At 37.0% G+C, this 12,469-nt stretch overlaps 1 protein-coding gene across 3 annotated transcripts in view; it reads right to left on the bottom strand.

The window, feature by feature from the left end:
• The window catches only part of LOC137274468 (transient receptor potential-gamma protein-like), a 97,497-nt gene extending 92,563 nt beyond the window's left edge, over positions 1 to 4,934 (bottom strand). For 2 of the 3 annotated variants that reach the window (XM_067807669.1, XM_067807665.1), the window contains exon 1: positions 3,332 to 4,934. The gene's annotated coding sequence lies outside the window, so the exon portion shown is untranslated. The remainder of the gene's footprint in view (positions 1 to 3,331) is intronic. The other variant, XM_067807667.1, reaches the window with a different exon arrangement.
• Positions 4,935 to 12,469: the final 7,535 nt, after the last annotated feature.

Here is a 12,469-nt window from a genome sequence, read left to right as displayed (position 1 = left end):
AAATTGGTTGATTAGATGGTTGTTTTCACTATCACAAGCCTCTGTCTGAAATATTATATACCCTAGATATACACTGAACAAATATTTCTTTGGATGCTGAATATTCTCATGAGAGAATATTACTGAAAAGTACAAAACAAAATATCCCTCAGACATCCATGACCCTTACAGCATTCTGTTCAGCATAGACTGGAAAATCATCTCCCGTTGTGAACTCTTTCACCTTCTACATCCTTTGATGGCTGAGGATGGGACAAGGTTATTCAGAAACATCTGTTTAAACCTGCTGTTTCTCTTTCACACAATAGAGTATCTGTATCCAAAGTAAGCTTTCGAGAGGTAGCACTTTCAAGTGACACAAGCTGAGATGTTTCATATATGAATTGTCAGGCCTCCTCTGAGCCTATGATAGTCCGTCAGGGAACCCAGTGGTTAAAGCATCTGCTTACAATACTAAAAAGCCGGGTTGGATTTGGAAAATAGGTACAATGTGTGAAGATCATTTCATGATATTGATGGAATATTGCAAAAGACATTATAAAACCAAACTCTCTCACTCACTCCCATGATGTGAATCAACCCACAACCTCAAATAACACTGGTTAGTATGAAAGGGTTTCTAATTTAGATGGTTTATACATGAGGTAAAAACTTCTCAATTCTTGGCTGAAAATGTAAACTCTGAGTCTGGAAACATCCCTGTGGGTTCGGTCTGTGGGCAGATTCCTGTCCCTTCTGTTTACAGTGTTAAACTCAACCTCAAAATCATCTCTTTCATCCTTGGAGTTCTACACAAATAGTGAAGCGAGCTTCATCACAGATAAATCTTGTTATTTCAGATCACTGTGAATGTAATTGAGTCCTTCAGCTTCAATTTTTAATTTGTTAAACGTCTGACTGCAGATCAGTTGTAATCCCATTATCTTACTAGTGACAGCATTTTCACTTGTACACCCTGTCCCTTTGTGCTGTACCACAGCTATTCAGCTCCAGAAATACCCACAGTCAATGACAGCCTAGTGACGTGAGTGCAAGTGGAGAGTGACATTCCAACCAATCAATTTACAGCTCTCAGACATGGCAGTTCAAAGGCTGTGAAAATCTAAATTTCATTATGTGTGTGTTTATTGTTTAAAACCACACTCGACATGATTCCAGCTACATGATAATGATGTAAAGATAATTTCATCTTGGCCAGACAATCCAGTGATACAATCTGTAAGAATCGATTGTGTCACATCAAGCTGACAGAGTATGGTCAAGCTACCATGTCTCACAACTACCATCATCTACTAGATCACCTCCTTCGTCCAGCAAAGTATGCTCATGACGAATTCTAATCTTACATTTGTCCTCAGCAATACACTGTGATTTGAGAGAATGATTTTAGGTACACCAGATATGAGTTTCACATATTTTACTTATGTAGCAAATTGAACTCAGGTTCTCAGCATGACAAACAAATGCTTTAACCGCTAGGCTACTCCAACAATACTATGAAACATATCTCAGACTAATGTCCAATACTTCAGTGATGTGACTTGAGGCTGAAAGCTGTACATACCTGGCTATATGTAACATGCATGGACAAATGTTACTATTCTAGAAAGAGAAGAGAAAAAAATCTTGCAGCAATCATAAGAAACATACTGTTTCATTTATGAATGATAAGAGTTTACCTTTCATTCAAAGATTTCAAGGTATGTTACAAGACTTTCATGCAAAAGTTGTTCATTGAGGTTATAACATTCAAGGCTTTGGTACAGGTTTCAAAAGATGGTACAATGTGATTTACATTTCTAGATTTGTGGATTCAGTGACTAAGGTGTTGATGCAACTGCAATAAATATCTGGGGACATTCCAGTACATGCTTAATCCGACCAATTAATGTCCATTAAAGGATTTCTAAAGTCTTAATGTACTTTTTTATCATACATCCTGATTGTGTGGGATAAACATTTGAAACAGAAAATTCTATTCACTAAAAGCATGGTTGTGTCCTGGTCTCCTTGTACATTCATAGCCACAGATAACAAGCACAAATCAAGTACTAGTATTTGGATAAACTGCCATTATGAATCTTTTTGGCCAACAATTTTGACAAAGCATTGTGATCAACCCTCTTCACAAAGCATTTTTACCAGCTGTCTGACAAACAATCCTGACCAGTTTTCTTGATCAGCCATCTTGATCAATGTCTTGATTAACCATTTTATCACATTCTCTGAGTTATCTTGTTCACTAATCTTAATTAATCCTTGTCATTTAGCAACATGTTTGCTGAGGCATTGTACAGTGTTGCAGATTGAACACACTGAAGACCAAGCAAAAGGCTGGAAGATTCATACAAACTGTCTTAATCTTTCCTCAAAGAATGCAAAGATTTCAATCAAATACAAGAAGAGCATTGTTCATATTCCTTTACTTAACCTTCATGTAGTCTTAAGTATACTCCTCCATGATAGGAATAATCAGACAATCGGAATCATTTTTGTGTGTCATAGAAAGCAAAATATCATTCTTGTAAAAACAATGGAGTAGTTTATCAAACCACAATCTAATCCTGAGTCATGGAACTTAATATCAAAAATTAATATGAGATTTTAAAAAATGATTTTTAAGGAAAAAAGTAATTTTTTTTTGTTAAAGCAACTACCTTCACTTTCTGTATTATTTTATGACAAAATATATTTCCATTTAATCTCTCCTCAAAGATGATATGTATCATACAGGGCTAAAACATCAGCATTAAAGTCCTTGATAGGGCAGATTTCTGTATGTGTATCCCACAAGAAGTGAATCCAACTCAAAGTATAGAATGATTTCAAAAGATTAGACTCTCTAGTTGTTTCCTCTGAAACTAAACATAGCACTGTATTGTATGGATCTATGGAATTTGAAGATAGATATTTAAGAAATATATGTATAAATTTCTGAGAGTAAATGTTTGTCAGTTATTAGTATTTAAACCTTTCAAATTTTATTTATAGGTAACAGGCTTGAATGTATTTCTGGTTAGGTTTATAGACCTCTATATGAAACACCAAATAGTTTCACCAATTGTTTTGACATGGCACGAAATGACATGAAATTTCATGTAGCTAAAAAAGTGATTTATGTGAGTAGAGACAGTATTGATCCAGTCAAATGTTGATTTACTGTAATAAAATGTCCTCATGCCCATAACCTGAAAATGAAATCATCAAAAATGTTACCAGCTGTTACAAAGTGGACTTGACTTGATTGCCTGTTGCTCACCATCCATGTCTACCCTGTCAACGGTTGTGCATAAATCAAAGGAAAATGTCAATGCAAATGAAATCAACTTACAGGACTGTGTCTGATGTGTAAGAAGATATATCCACCCTGGTCTACTAATTATCACTGTCTTCAAAGAGCAATCCACAAAGCCATCTATTCAGGTCATTTTAAGCTGTCAGTGGTATCACAGTTGCCTTGACATATCATCCATGTCATTAAATCGTGATGACAAACTACACACAGGGAAACTAGTATCCGAGAATCTAAATCCCTTTATCTACGTACTCCATTCACCAGAAAGGTGGGATAAGAGTCCTTCAAAAGTCCACCACTAAAATGTATTTCCTGACAAAGTGTCACCATAGAAATATGGAGGTCCAATTAGGAAACTATTCTATCCATTCAACTGCTATTTCACAGTCAGTTCCAGAACATCATTGATTTTGATCTTCCACAAATTGTTCCATTTGAAATGAAAACCGGTTGTTCCTTACATGTCCCATAGGCAATACTCCTGCTGTGACATCTACTGACTACAGCATACATCTGTGATGAACCTTAATAGTCCGCCACAAAGAATGTCCCAGTCAGGTGAAAAGCAGTCAGTGTCCAGCTTGTTCTCCTGGGAAAGGAGCCGCTCTCATCCTGCATCTGTGCTCTAAACAGTCTGAGCGGTATCCTCTGTGAGACTCATACAGGTGTCCTCTTTCAACAAGAGGTTGTTTCGGAGTCTGGATTAACAAACGATCCAACACCAATGTATTGTATTCCAGTACCAGGACAGGTGTTGTAGCAGTCTGTGGTAGATCGTCAGAACCAGTCCTGCTGCCACAGGTGTACTGCTTCAACTAACGGAGGTGCTACTCACAGCGTTATACCCTGGTGGTACAAGTATTGATGCATGCCATGGCAAGCTGACTCTTCTCGCTTCTGTTGCTCTGCTGCCAAGAGGCCAGTATTGATGATATCACACGGCAGTGGCCAACACAATGCGTCTGTATCATCACTGACAATTCACTCTAATGAACATGTTCTAATGAAGCAGCCATATGTCTGGATTCAAGTACATCTTAGGAGGCTAATTCTCTCCTTTCTTTCCTTTCATGATCGTTATTTCCTGTTGATAATGATGGTAACTGTTGCTACAGCTGTAGGTATTTTGCTGTTGCTAAGATGATCACAACACAATCAATGTAATTCTCAAAAGAACCAAATGGCCAAAAACTAATGCTGCCAAATGCTGTTGATATGTCCTATTTTATCTAAAAAACAAATCTATTGTGTTCCACCATTACACTTTTGTCAAGAGCTTGAATTATTATTACAATTTCACAAAGCTTAACTTATTGCAAAAATGTACAAAAAGCTTTCGATTTATAATTTTCTCCAAATACTTTTCAGTTGTCAACAAACATTTCACTGCTGCCACAAAATGTCTTTGCTGCCTAAGCCTTCTCTGATGTAACAACCACACTAAAAAGATACTGCTTCCAAGACAAAAGACGCCATGTCCATATTTCCGTATTATCACAATAGGCTTACATAATTCCCCCCAGACCAACTTATCCAAGCAAAAAACACAAAAAAGAACAACAACGACCAATTAGGTCAGCCTGGAAATCCTGCTACACTGCCAACATGCTTCCGCTCCTGTTGCGAACACGAGAGAGACTGAGCAATGTGTACAGAAGGTTTGGAGTGATTCATGTGGACCAATCAATCATTACAGGTCAATATCTGCATTTACATTTCAACCCCCGACAGGAGGATATAGCCATTCTGGATGCTTAATACAGGCTCCACGTGGATTCACACAGCTTGATGCTTGAAGCATTTCAGTACCATTTTTAGCCATTGAATTATTTTAGTCTGATATGAAATAAATGAAGATGTGTGGATTCTGTGCACGGGAACAGAGGCTGGACCGGTAATGTCATGTCACCTGGTGGCTAGTCTTCAAAGACAATGCTGGAGTAAGTTTTCAGCCAATTAGTACGTCTTCATAGGAACAATAGCAGCTGATTGAATTTGATGGAGTGAGAACCCCTTTCTCTTCCACTGTAGTGAGACAAACTCAGTGAGCAGCATGGCTGAGGGTTTGACAGTGTTTTCCAACAACAAGAGCTTATTCACCAGCAAAAGCTCTTTAAAGTTTTTCCAGTGTTTCTGAGTTTTGATTCAAACTTGGATATTTTAAAAACACCCAACAACAATTATATTAACATTTTAAAATGTATTCAACATTAAAAACAGAGATTGTGCACAGACATATGGTCTATGTTGATAACGTTAACGTTACTGACCAAGCAAAAACAGTTGTGTAATGTCTTCCTGACAGCATGTAATACTGACAAAACACTTATTAAGATGAATTATTATCTTTCCTGACAACAACACATTACTTGAAAACATGTTGATAGCATGTTGTATGGTTAGCATTTGATGTCATTATCACATCTTGATGGATATTTTTAATTACACAAACCACACAAATGATGATAAGAAAATGAAAGAAAATAATCTCAGCATCCAATCAATGTAATCATGATTTTCTACACAGCATCTGTTCTGACATGTAGGATCTCATTGTCGGTCAACTGTAGAGAGAAAGATGGAGTTCTCATGCATCACTGGGTGCCGGTCACTGACACCTTGTCAGATTGAGACAATGATTTCAACAACTGTTTTGTAATTAAATATCACACATTTGGATTAAAATGGTATAACGTGGGAGTGCTATGTTAAAATTTTCATTTCCTTTCTGTATGTGTCTGTGGAATCCACCGGAGTCAGGCAACCATAATCTAGAGGGAATGTTTACAACATAATTTGGTGTAATCAGAGCCTTAAAACAAGCCAAATTATATTCTTTATTCATAACAGATCAATATCATATTGATGATAAAGAAACATGAATATATTATCATATAATGAAATAACCATTAGACACTAAAACATTCATAACAGCGCTAAATGAGTTCCTGTCACTGCTGTTTACATAAGAACTCCAACAACAGGAAACATACATCCCATCAGTTTGGAATTATCATACAACAGTTTTTGCAAATGAGTAAGTGAGTAATAGTTGTACACCACTTTTAGCTATATTCCAGCAATATCATGGTGAGGGACACCAGAAATGGCCTTCACACAATGGCCTTCACACATTGTACTCATATGGGGAATCGAAACAAGGTCTTTAGCATCATGAGGAAACGCTTTAACCTCAAGGCTACCCCACAGCCCCTAGTTTCTAAGAAAGTAAACCTACATCTATATTCAGGCTGTACTGAAATTAGTGCATCCATTAACCTCATTTGCATCCATATCAGATAATGATTTCATGCTTTTTGAATTGGTGAAAGACATCAATAAATCACTGAAGTGAGTGAGCAGGACATTGTGCCACATCAGGAATTTGGAAGCTTTTGGAAGAATATGCATAAAGACAGATGAGCAAACTTAGTATCTGATTTACACAAAGTGTGGGTACTATGTATATATTCATATCTCTATAAAAGTTAGTGAGTGAATAGGATTTACTCAGCCTTTAGCAATATTCCGGTAATATCATGGTGGGGACACAAGAATGGGCTTCACACATTGTACATGTTTGGGGAATTAAACCTGGGGCTTTGACATGTTTCCAAAACATAAATCCCTATTGAAAACAATTTTTAAAATGACATTATGTCAGATACAATACTTCCACACTCAGCTTCTTTAATTGTTAACACACAAAAATCAATCGGCAACACACAAAAATACATACAATACAGACATCAGTGACACTCACCCTTCTCAGAAGTAACACAATACCAGCACCACCCATTGTATTATCAGCCAATCACTAAACAATAGCAAGTGGGTGTGGCCTAATATTCTGTTTCAGGCACACACAAAAAAACATTGCATTGTCAATAAAATGACACATAATCACTAGCAGTTTATATATATTTACTCTCAGAACATTTCTATAAGACCAAAACAGCTTATACAGTAAATCACAATGAAGCGAAAATAATTGGCAAAAAAAAACACACATGCTGATAAAGCCCACATAATGCATGTATTCACCTTGGCTAAAATACTAGTTATATTGTAGTCATTGCCTACTTAATATCTCAGACTGCTGCCCCACCCAGGCAAGATCCACGCTACAGGAGTTTCCAGTATATTGCTATTGATTGTGGGAAGTCTGTATTGTTCTTAGATTGTAAGCTGTAAATGACAGTGAAAAATACTGCTCTGGAGAATCAATAATGGTACAGATATATTGATTAATGTTTACTTATTTGTCAGATTTATTTCATGTGTAAAAATATTTAATGCATGTGACATATCAACAGGAACTGAGGAGAACTGAGGGGGAGATTTCTTCACCATTCACAGTTTTGAAGCCCTTCTCTTTTTCAGTAGGGTAATATCTAGAAAAATAGGTATGTTCATAAGAAGATATGTTTATTTGTTCCTGTTGTCAGTATTGCAGCCAATATCACCAATGGGCTGCTGTGTCAGAAATGGCCTTCACCGATTGCACCTACGAGGGCAATCATACCCAAGTCTTCAGCATGGCAGGCAAATGTTTTAACCATTAGGATACAACAACGCCCCAAACAAGATGGACTCGATAGCCTGAGTTGAATGAGGCATATGTCTTGAAATTGTGCTTTAAAGTCCACAATAGAAACCTAAATTATAAGAACTTTATCCCTTGCTTCCAACACAAAAAACGTCTCATGATTTCTCTAATCCATATGTTCACACAGTCAAAAGAGAAACTTTTGGAAAACATTATTTTTTCAACAGACAAATCTTACCAATTGAAACAGTTTTATATTATGAATGAATGAATGAATGAATAAATGAATAAAACCTGAATTAACAAACAACAAACAAATGCAATATTAAAGAAACAACAATGAATTATTAATACAATACATTTTGGTAAAATTTGAATGAACATCTAATGGCGAATTAATTGTGAAGTAATGGGGAGAACATCCAACTTAAAGGAAGTCATGGGTCATTGAAAGAGATGATATTGACAATGAGGTTGGGATTGATGCTGACAGCATGAAGCTTACCATCATTACCCAATAAACCAAAAGAGGTAATTTATAGCTAAAGTTAAAGACCACAGAAGTGAGATGGTGATTGAGGGTAAGGCCACGTTCAAAATTACTGCACTTGTATAAAGTGATGAGTGTGGTTGTTAGTACTAGACTGGTTTAAAAGTGCTCAACCGCTAAGGAACAACTTGATATGGCTACCTCAACAGATATGCCAATCCAACCAGTGCTTTTATCCCTGCAAGAATTAGTGAGCATGGTTTTATGACATTTTTAGCAGTATTCCAACAATATCACAGCAGGTCACCTGTTACCAGAGTGAGAGAATGAATTTTTATGCCCTTTTTAGCAATATTCTAGTGGTATCACAACATTCGACAACAGAAATTGTCCTCACACATTAAACCCATATGGAGAATTGAACCTGGGTCTTCAGAGTGATACGTGCATGCTTTAACCATTAGGCTAGCTACAATCCCTTAATGCTGATCGTCATGTAGGGTAACAAGAAGTAGAATGGGGACTGGGCTCAAACCCAACCTTTTCTGTCTGATCAAACACTTCACCAACTGGACTACACAGGCAGTCCAAAGATTCAAGAGAGAGATATGTTGAAGAGAAGATCACAAGATCTTTGCGAAGGTGCAATATGAAAAAAAAAATCGGTCAATTTCATTCTCTAATCTTAAATACTTTTGAATTCTCCATATCAATCAATACAACATAAAAAATCACCTTTTATAAATCAAACAAAACTATTCAGCATTGAAAGGGTTCCATAAAATGTTTTGCTAAGATAAATATTTTAGCAAATCATACATTTCAGTTCGGTAATGGACAGTGAACTCTACACAGTGCACTGACAAAATATTTACGATAATTCTGGTGGATGTGACAGAATGTGATGGATGGTCTATCAAGACCTGGGGAATAAATGAGAACAAAATATTACAATGTGAAATATTTTGTCAGTTTTCAAAGCATTAAATATTTGCAGCGCTGAATTGCACATACTGACTATCTCTCCCTCAACTACCTTGAACTGTAATTTCATGTCTGACAGTTCTATTGCATCAAAAAACGAAGCTATTTTACAAATTAGGTTTTCAACACCAGGTCATGCTGCCTCGGCATGGTTTTCATGATTGACAAAAAGGTAAAAAGGGGGTAGCTGATAATAGTTTAGTATTCCTGCTGTGTGAGTGTGTGTGTGAGTGTGTGTGTGCATGTATGTGAGAGAAAGAGAGATTGGAAACTGGCAGAAAAAACACAGTGAGTATGAGTGAGTTTTACGCTGCACTCAGCAATATTCCAGCTATATGGTGGCAGTCTGTAAATAATCGATTCTGGACCAAACAATCCAATGATCAACGACATGAGCATCGATCTGCGCAGTTGGGAACAGATGACATGTGCCTACCAAGTCAACGAGTCTGACCACCCGATCCTGTTGGTTGACAAGCATAGTCCCATTTAAGACAGGTATGGGTTGCTGAAGGCCATTTCTACATGGACCTTTCACGTGTAATAGTATGGGTGGGTGGGTGGTTGAGTGAGTGAGTGAGACTGGAAACTGACCAAGAAGAAACAGTGGTTAGGTTTTAGGAGGGGGAGGGGGAGGGGGAGGGCAGAGAGTGAGTGAGTGAGTGAGTGTGGGTTTAACATTGCTGTATTCAGTATTCCAGTTAAATCACTGCTTGTAAGCTTCATGTTTGCTGTAAACCTTAAGTTATCACCTCAGTATAAATCCTTCATCACAGCATACTGTAACTTGGATACCTACTTTTACCCTCAACATTATCAATACTGTATGAATTGGTATGCTAATGAACTAATGTTACATTAACAAATAACAAAAATATATTCATTTTGCTCATTTTAAGAAAAAAAAATGGTCAGCTGTTACCAAAAACAACACTTTAGATATATCCCAGTCAATGTCAACATTGATTGACATCACCATGTCAATAGCTGTGTTTGCTCATAGCAATGTGTAACAGTGTAGCATTGAACAGTACAACACCTGCTTCCACAGATTGGCCTGTAACCCACCCTTTAACTGAAATTAAATATCAGTGTTTCTCTTGGTGAGATTAAAAGTGTCAACAATGATCATATGCATCAGGAACAAGTATTGCTGGTTTAAATGTATCCTGAAAAACATTTCCAAATAACCGATCCATGAAGTGATTCCCAAAGAGAAATTTGGTACAAAGTGAGACAGTGGGTGACTTTGGTTTTATGCCGCTTTAACAATATTCCATCAATATTACAGGAGGGGACGCAATAAATGTGTTTCGCATGTTGAGCAATGTAGGGAATCAAACCTGGGTCTTAGGTATGACAAGCAAACGTCTTAACCATTAGGCACTTCCTGAGTGGACAGGAACAAATATAGGAGTGCCAGTTAGACTGGCTATTCCGAATCTGAGGAAAATCTATATTTGCTTCATTTGGACTTTTGCACTGAATAAATGACGAGGTGAAGGGAAAAAAGTAGTGTCACTTAGGGACTATGACAAAGTAAATAAGTGAGTGAGTATGGTTTTACTCCGGTTTGCGCAATATTCCCACAATATCAGAGCAAGGTGACAACAAAAACGGGCTTCACACATTTTACCCACAGAGGGAATTGAACCCGCATCTTTGGTATGACCAGTGACCACTAGGCCACTCCAAAGAACTGACTGTGACATAAATGAGCACTCAGCCACCAAAATACTGTCTTATGTGACATCCTCCTAATCTGAAGTTTTTTATTCTGCATGGACCCCTTGGATTTTAAAGACAACGTTTTCTTAGGATGTCTCAACCCCTTTTAAAGAATTAAAGAAGTTGTCATCCATATACACTTATTCTATTTACCTCCAACTTCAAAAATATGCCCCTCAAGCAAGCCCTTTTAGATCTTTAATAATAATCAATCTATGACATAATAAAAGTAACTATTAAAATTCTCTTTAAACACTGAGTGGAGCATTCCCCTTATCGAAAGAAGGCCATTAATATGATTTGTAATTCACACCTCAAATTGAAAACATCCTAGACATATCAACTACGTATGCAAAACATTTTTTAAAGCTTTACTAAGGGCTTGAATTCTGTAACCTTTATCAAAGAGCTACAATCATGAGTCACTTTTTACAATTTTTGAAGAAAGGTACCATACCTTACATACCATTTACAATTCAAAGAGTACTTATTGTTACCATAGTGTTGCATATTTAGGTATGATTAATCACTGGCAACCAGACTGACTGAAAAAGAAAACATATTTAGATCTTAATGAATTAAAAATGATTGCATATCACATTTCAGTACTGAGTTTCCAAAGTAACATGGGTGTGGCATCGTATCAATTTGCTCAATTAGAGCATAATGTAAGAATCCCAGTATGGCACCACATACATGAACAAGGTCAAGACAGTTTTCCCCCCTGCACAGACAAGTAAGTTCCTTCCAGCAATTTTCCCATGAAGCCAAGCCTATAAACTAATGATTATAGACATAATTACAGTCTGATGCTTGCTCATGCAAAGAGGCTGTTATGTCTACCAAAATCCAGTATTTAAGTCATTTGTATGTCCAAATAGTTGTCAGCTCGTCTAGTCTCCTGCCGCACCCATGCAGAAAATCCATAATGATTGAGTAAACCGTATCAGGTCAAACAGGACCACTATTACATCATAGCTGACCATGCAACTAATCTGATTCCATCCATCGCTGCTGTTATCTCTTGCAGATGTCCAAGAACGTCTGGCACAAGATTGTTTGGTCTGGCAATGACGTTCCTGTCACAATTAGCAAATCAATTAACATTTTTAGGATTGTTTGTTTCTTGGTGATCCAGTCTATTCACACAATATGCTTGTGTAAGATTCAACATATTGTATCTGCCATAATAGGTACTTAAGTAGTTTTGTGAGTACATTTGTGGGTCCCTAATGTGATATATTTACCTGGGTAGCCCTCCAGGTGAATGTAACTCTATAAGCATCTTCTTCAGCTATGGTGGCCTCCTCTGACCCATTCTATGATCACATTTCGCACTGCTTTCAGACTTATGCTTGGTTTCTGAATATAAATAGCTTTGATAATTCTTTTTAAATAAAACCCCATAGATTGGATTACAGTC

This window comes from Haliotis asinina, chromosome 2 (assembly GCF_037392515.1).
Source record: "Haliotis asinina isolate JCU_RB_2024 chromosome 2, JCU_Hal_asi_v2, whole genome shotgun sequence".
Classification (NCBI taxonomy): Eukaryota; Metazoa; Mollusca; class Gastropoda; order Lepetellida; family Haliotidae; genus Haliotis; species Haliotis asinina.
This window is presented reverse-complemented; position numbering and strand designations above follow the sequence as displayed.